Source organism: Macaca nemestrina, chromosome 1, assembly GCF_043159975.1.
Source record: "Macaca nemestrina isolate mMacNem1 chromosome 1, mMacNem.hap1, whole genome shotgun sequence".
Taxonomy (NCBI): Eukaryota; Metazoa; Chordata; class Mammalia; order Primates; family Cercopithecidae; genus Macaca; species Macaca nemestrina.
The window spans coordinates 107,144,452-107,152,312 of record NC_092125.1 but is presented as its reverse complement, the minus strand read 5'-3'; positions in this window follow the sequence as shown (position 1 = coordinate 107,152,312).

Here is a 7,861-nt window from a genome sequence, read left to right as displayed (position 1 = left end):
GGTGAGTCTGGTGAAGATCAGCCTTTTGACTTGTTGCCTTGGACACCTGGCTTCACTTCCTCTCAGTGTTAGATCTGAGCCCCAGGATGCTGTCCTGCCACTTGGCCCACGTGCTGGGCAGGGGAGTGATGAGTAATGGAGATAATAAATAGAAAAAACATGGAAGAGTTACTTAGAAAATACAAAGAATATAAGGAATATAAGAATACAAAGAATACCAGACACTGTAGGAAAGAAAAGACCTTTCCTCCTTCAATACTTATCTTCTCTGCCAAGCCACCCTCAGATGTGAGGGGGGAGAAGTGCCAGGATGGGTGGGGCATCTTAAGTATTAATAGAGGAAGGGGAGGGAAGCAGGGACACAGCAGGGGAAATAAGGGCTAGTGCCTCTTAGGTTCAGGCTGACAGGTGTCTACATGAAGATAATGGATTTAGCAAAGATGGATTTTGACAGAGATGGAGTCTCTTAATAATATGTTTATCTTCTTACTTACCCTTAGTGCCACTAAGACAAAAACTTGGCTGATTAACCAGTCTGAGATTCTGTACTGACTGCATTTTAAATCACCCTCTGCACTGTCAGTTTATTTGACTTAATGTTCTTTATTATTTTGCCAGTCTCATTGTTAACCAATTTTCAAGTCCCTGACCAGTAGTAATTTTGAGCTTCCATAAATACGTACATGGGCCATTTCTACAACAATTGTAATAGGATTTTAAATTTTCTTTTCAATTTTCAAGAGCTCTTGATATATCATGGATATTAACCTTGATCTGTCTTTATTAAAATATTGAATACATCATAATTAATGGACTCTGTTTATAATAACTTTTGCCAAGGAAATATTTGTAGTTTATAAATACTCAAATATGACTTTCTTTGCTTTCACAGCTTCAGGGTTTCCTGAGTTGGTTAAGAAGTTTTCCCTTGTCCTTAGTGTTTACATGTCAGCAAACAAAACAAAACAAAACAAAACCCGAATAGTATAAAATGGAATTCCAAGCAAGGGACCTAAGGTTGCCTGGGGCAGGTGAAGGCTGGCCTGTGGAGGGGTGGACACCTGAATGTGCTTTCAGGGACCTCTGCCTTAAGTAAGAGCAACTCACCGGCCCTTCCCTTATCCAGTGGATCTGCTATCTGGGCCCCCATGTGCTCCTTTCGTGGTGAACATAATCTTTGCTTCATCCAAACTTCCATACACAGAATAATTTCCAATCTGACTATTGGTTTTTACTTGCATCTTATCTTATGTTTGGCATGTTTGCATGTGTGTTAGAAATTACGTTCTGTTACTATCACAAGAACTCAAAATCACAGCAATTTAAAAAGGAGAGCAGGCTATTTCCACTCACATATGATGAAGTCAGAGGTCAGTAGTCCACGGCTGGTACGGTGGTTCCCTGGAGTCTTCAGAGATGGATACCCCTCTGTCTTGTCATTTCATTATTAGGGGTTGTTTCCTGGGAAACAGTTGGTGATCTGAGGATGCCTGATGGAGCTTTGATCTGCAATGCTGTACTTCAGGTCTGAAGAAAGACAAAGGGTGGGTAAAAGGCCCTGACCCCAATACAGCCCTTTACCCGAGCTTTCCTAAAGCCCCAAGAACTTCCCAAATCTCACTGGCTGCTTGTATGTACAGAAGGGATACAGAAGTATAAATTTTGACATCTGGATGCAGTATGGTTCTGGATAAAATTTCAAGATGTGAGTTAAGAATGAAGCGGAGCACGTATATCGCGCACACATCCAATCAAGTAGTTCTTGATCTAGTTCATAAAGTATATTTATGCTGAGTAAAGACAGCTGGATTGCTGGGTTTCTGGAAATAGTGACACAGACTCTCTGGGTACACTTCTCTTACCTGTTAACACAACATTCAGGAACGTCCTGCCCACAGTTCCACCTTTATGGGCTCTGCTGTATGCACTGAGGCAAATCTGCATGGAAGGTTGATTAGGCAGGGGAATTCACTGCCTGCAGCTGAGGTCTGGAGTGCTGTGGGGAGCTCCCCAAAGACAGGCACAAGACCTGGCTTATGGATGCCTGGCAGAGGCTCAGAGTTACTTCTGCTGTCTCCCCACCTCTAATCCACCCATCACCCAGAAGTGGGCCAAAGATCAGGGGTCTGGATCATCTCTCAAGGGCAGGAAGAGGGTGAGGCTCTGAGAAGAGTTGTGCTGTGCAATCAGACACCATATTTGGTGTTATGGCTTCATCTCTTTCAAAGGTATCTAGAGGAGGAGGGTGAAAGACGATTAACTCTGGGTTATCTGAAATATGACCCAAGTGAGGAGAGTCAACAGTAACCAGAACACATTGTGAAAAGGAAAAGGTGGATGGATTGTCATCTGGGCCAGAATCCCCAGAGAGCACTTTCACCTCCACATGGAGTGAAAATTCTACCTGGTCATCCTCTTGAGTCCCCAGAGGGTCAGTCCAGGAATACGGTAGAGTAGAAAAGGAGTTTTGGGCCAGGATGGATGCTTGTGTGTGTGGTTATCTCAACTCGGACCCTGTGAGATCCACAGCAGTGCCCGAGAGCTGTGGTGCTGCTCTCTCGCTGACTCTCCAGGCTCTGTTGCTGCTGCTGCAGCAGCTCTGCAGCCAAGGTCGGCGGACTGTGTTTTGCCTGTGCTAACTGCAGGAGCAGCTGCTCCCAGAGCAGGAACAAAACTACCCCCAGTGCCAAGAAAAACTCGGGAGCCTGAGGGACAAGTATATTGGCCGGCTCCTGGAGGGACTCTTACTGTTGCTGGCTCAGTTGACAGGATGTCTCAACCTGAGTTCAGCTGGAAGTGAATTCAGCTGAAGAGAACACATGTGTAAACCCAGAATAAGGCTACTTTTCATTTTCTAAACAATTCTCCCTCTGCTTGTAAATAATTGACAAAATCATTAATATTCAGAAACACATTCCCCATGTTACCATTTCGTGGTTGCTCCTTGACCTTGCTAGATGAGTTTTCAATCCTAGTCCACACCCACGCTGGTTGCATTGCTCCATCTTCACACCTAATTCAGAACTATGTACAGAAAGAGTAAAACTATGAAATTCTAAACTTTTGTACTTGTTATAAGATATGCACTCTTATAAGTGTTTTGGGTGTAACTCAACCAAAATAACAATTCACACAATATTGCTATTAGGAAATTACAGCTATTTTCCACACTTCATATATGAAAAGACAGATGCACAGACAATTTTGGGCACATTTCTCAGGTTTTAAGGCAAGTAACTGGTTCTCAGAATCCAAATCTAGGTGATTTAACTACAGTGTGTGGTCTCAACCAGTTCTCTGGAGTTAAACTGGGAAGGCATGCACTATTTACTGCGTGTGAAATTCAAACAGCTTATGGTAAGTTCTTCTCAACAAGCTAGACTTAAAACAGCTATCCCTTCTTTTCTTGCCTGATATACTAATGTTTCTGTGTTAGTTCCCACACTGCACAAAATGAGCCTCTATTTCTCATGCCGTTATCTTCATCCACGTCCTTCCATCCTTTCTTAAGAATATAGTCACAGTGGGCAGAGATTATATTTCTTTCATATTATGTAGTATCCTCAGAGTTGGCCACATAGTCAACAATACTTGCTGGGTGTGTACGAGAGTGAATTAATAAACTCTGATTATTGAATTTACTAACGGGAGACAGTCCAAGAAAATCCTCAAATTGTTTTTTCTTTAGAGATGTTCAGTTCTTCTAATTCATCTGATCATATTCTTCTCTCATTTACTCTCATAAGACCTGCTTAATAGTTACCTAAATTGCTCAGCACAGAATCCTTGGAAATAGTTCCTTGCTCCAGGGAATCCCAAGGCATAGATATGAAGTGATTGAAATTATAATATTTAATTTATGTGTCCCATTCATCTAACACTGAAATTCTTCTAATTCCAATGATTAGAAAGATAGAAATACTGGACATAAATGGACATAGGCAGTGAGGGTGTTGGTGTGTGTATGTAGTGATCATATGTAATTAACATAGTTTTATCCCATGATAGCCTATAAATAGTGCTGTCTGGGTTATGAAAAATGATGGGTTCTGTCTTGGTTTTGATTAAGAAGTAAGTGCATAGATATTGCATAAAAGAGAGGTACACAATGAGGTTGGCAGGGAATTGGCATGGGAGAGGGATTTAGAAAGCATAGTTATAAATGATCTGGAAAATTCACCCCACCAAACAAAATAATTGACAATCTGGACTAGAAAGATGGTCTGACATTGTGTGTGTGTGTGTGTGTGTGTGTGTGTGTGTGTGTGGTAGTGTATCTATGCTGTGTGTAAACTTGTTCTCAGAAACCTGTTGACATTATGCTAAAATAATTGAAATTTTTTGGGTTAAATTTTCTGAACTTTATTCCCAGCTGTGTCAACTTGGGCTATTTGTTTAGCTCTAGGAGCCTTTGTTTTCTAGTTAGTATAGTGGGGATATTAATACTACCTACATCACAAGATTGGTATGAAGATTAAATGAGATAATGTGTATAAAACAGTTAAATATACATAGAACAAAATAGATGGTCAGTAAGCATCAGTTATTACTTTCTGTTATTTTTATCATTTGTACACACATGTAGGTGTATATATGTATATACACATATGGAAGTATTTGACCCAAAAGCACAACTCCACTCAACCTATACCTCAGGGGAAGACAGGGAGGTAGGTAGAACTGTATTGGCTAGGGTTATGCAGAGAAACAGAAGAGAGAGAGAAATTTATTTTAAGAAATTGACTCATGCAATGACTGTGTGGGCTGGCAAGTCCAAAGTCTTGGCTGGAAATTCAGATAACAGTTGATGTTGCAACGTTGAGTCTAAATTCTGCAAGGCAGTAGTCTGGAAACAGGCAGAGTTTCTACACTGCAGTCTTGAGGATAATTTCTTCTTCTTTGGGAAACCTCAGTCTCCATTATTAAAGGCTTCAACTTATTGGATGAGGCTCACATTAGGGAAGATAATCTGCTTACTCAGTCTACTGATTAAATACTTACAGAGAAACCTGTGGATTGCCGTTTGATCAAACAGCTGGGTACCATAGCATAGCCTGGGCAAAATTAACCATCACAGAGACCGAGAGAATACATGGAGGTCACTGGAGATATGACCCAAGAGACAGACGAGGGGCCAACTGTGACCAGGACACACTAAGAACATGAAATGATGGTTTTATTTTCACTTAGGATAAAGGCAAATTTCTGGACAGACCTTTGGAGAATATTGGGAAAACAGAAACTTCTACCTGGTAACCCCGGGAGTCTCAACAAGGGTGTGATGTTAGAAGGACTGGAGAGAGGGAATGCAGCACGTGGCTGGGGAGGCCCTTGGCCTTTGGACTTTGGTTTCACAGAGGTGTAGTCAGCACAGCACAGACAAGGCTGCTGACACCGCACAGTAGCTGGAGCTCTGGGAACTGATGATTGCTGTAGCTGCTTCCCATGCAGGGGTCACACAAGAAGATTTGGAGGTGAACATGGGCTATGCACTGTAGTGGCACTGTGGAGGGCCCTTTAAAGGCACTGGCATTGCTGGTGGCTTTTTGGCAAGGTATCTGAGTTTCAAAATGAATTGAATAATGTGTCAGATAAATTAGAGCCAGGACGAGAATAATTTTGCCCTTCTAAACCTATTCTTGGTGTGCTGGCAGACAGTTTATAAAATACATTAGTATCGAATTAGTACCTGTAAAGAAACATATAACTCCAAGTTAAAAGTGTTAGAACTGACATTCTTAGAAACAGAACTAATACTAAACAATGTCAATTCTGTCATCATTTCATTTCATATCTACATACTTACTTCCTACCTACTGTATTTCTGAGCTTTAAGAGGCTATCAGTTGTAAGGGGCACCCTTATTTCATGCACCACAAGGAAAGAAAAAAAGCTGCAAATTCAACTATTACGTGCCACCAATCATATGGTATATACTGATTTAAGGGCTGTTAACAAACGTTAGAAGACTGTATCATGGAATTGATGAATTAAGATAAGTATAAAACTGATCCACTTTAGGTCATATAAATATGTATGTAAATACTAGACAGGCCAATTCTTGCTTTGCCCAGAATACCCCTCTGCTGTGCTCCTCCCTGTCTCTCTGTCTAGCACTAGACACTGCTAGACAATATTGAAAAAAAGATCAAAAGTTACGGTACAGGAAAATTTTGGATTAGTCAGTCTATTAAATAAGGGGAGACAAATAAAAAGACATGGTAAGGCCTTTTCTTGTACTGTAGGTAAAATAAAGTTCCAACATTTGGTAGGAAGTGTTTTTCTGGAATATATGGAGTTTAAGTTGCCAGGGAGAGAAATCAAGGAGCTACTTAGAGAGACCAGCCTACAGGAGAGTGACTTTCCAGATAACATGAACTTCAGATGAAATGTCTGAAATCACCCCCAGGCCATTCTTCTCATGACACCTATGTACTCATTCATGTGATCCTGAAATGATGCATTGATCCTGCAAACATTCATGAGGCAATTACGTATTTGGGTGGTCCCTGAGGGAGCATGAGCAATGTGACCCATGGGTCTCCTGGCTCAGAGAGATCACACATGATGGTGTGAAGACTGTGGAGACAGAAGCAAGAATACCTGTAGTCAGGTGTTTCTTCACCGACTTGTGAACCAATTCCTACCACTTTTTGAGATATAAAGGGGAAAAGTGAGCAAAAAAGTGGGCAAAAAAGAGCTGTTTATCTCCCAGTTCTGGTTTCTCAGAGGATTGGTTTCCACTAGTCCTTCCATTGCTTATTCAACCACTCAATCCAGATGCTCAAGTATGTGCATGTTCATTTCACTTACATTTTTATATGAATACAGCATACATGCACACAGTGCACACACACACACATACACACACACAAGCTTGCCTCCCCTACTTCCTCACTTACAACATTGTTACAAATATCTTTGTCAAAGAGTATGAGGAAGCTGAGGGTGATATCACCATGAAGACAGTGGAATGAACTAACATCTTTCAATCACATTGGGAATTAGTGACTCAGGAGGTTCAGGCCCCAAACATCACTTCTTTGATACCCAGTTTTTCTGCAGTCATCTTCAAAAAGGCCACTACATTCTGCAGTCCTTGAGGTCATGGGCTACTTATTGTTCACCTCTATATCCGTATGTTTGGACATACGTGCTCCAAGAAAGTTGTAGGCTTTCAAGGAATGCCTTTTGAATACACTGCTCTGGTCACACTGTGGACTTACTTTATCCTTGAGGTAAAAGCTCTCTGAGAACAAGAATCAGGTCTGAAAATAGGATTGGATAAATAGGTGAATAGAATCCCTCAGGTAGAAGCAGACAATGGGAAACTATGCTTTCTACCTATCCACCCTCCCCCACCAAGTAGGCATTAGACAGTGTGAAGGCGTGGTCTGTTTCTGTTTTAATCAGAGGTGTGAATAACTATCTTTTTCAATTCTAATTTCAACATTTTCATTGAGACATAATTCACATATTATATAGTTCATTTATTTAAAGTGTTAATGCAGTGGTTTTCAGTATATTCATAGAGTTGGACAATCACCACTACAATTCCAGAACATTTTCATTACTCCAGAAAGAAAACCTGTATCCATTAGTTGTAATTTTCTAATTTCTCCCAGCCTGCTAAAGTACCTGGAAGCCACTGATGTTTCCTCAGAGGATGTGCATAAAAGTAAAATGAGATACAGAGAAGAGAATCTTGTCTAGGCTCTGGTTCCTCAGATGCCCTAAGTCAGCTCTTCAGGGATCCAGCCTGAGAGAGGCTATAACTGGCTAAAGCCTCATCCCCCTTTCTATTTCCACAGATTTGTTGACTACACATTTCATATAAACAGGATCATAAGAAATGCAGTCT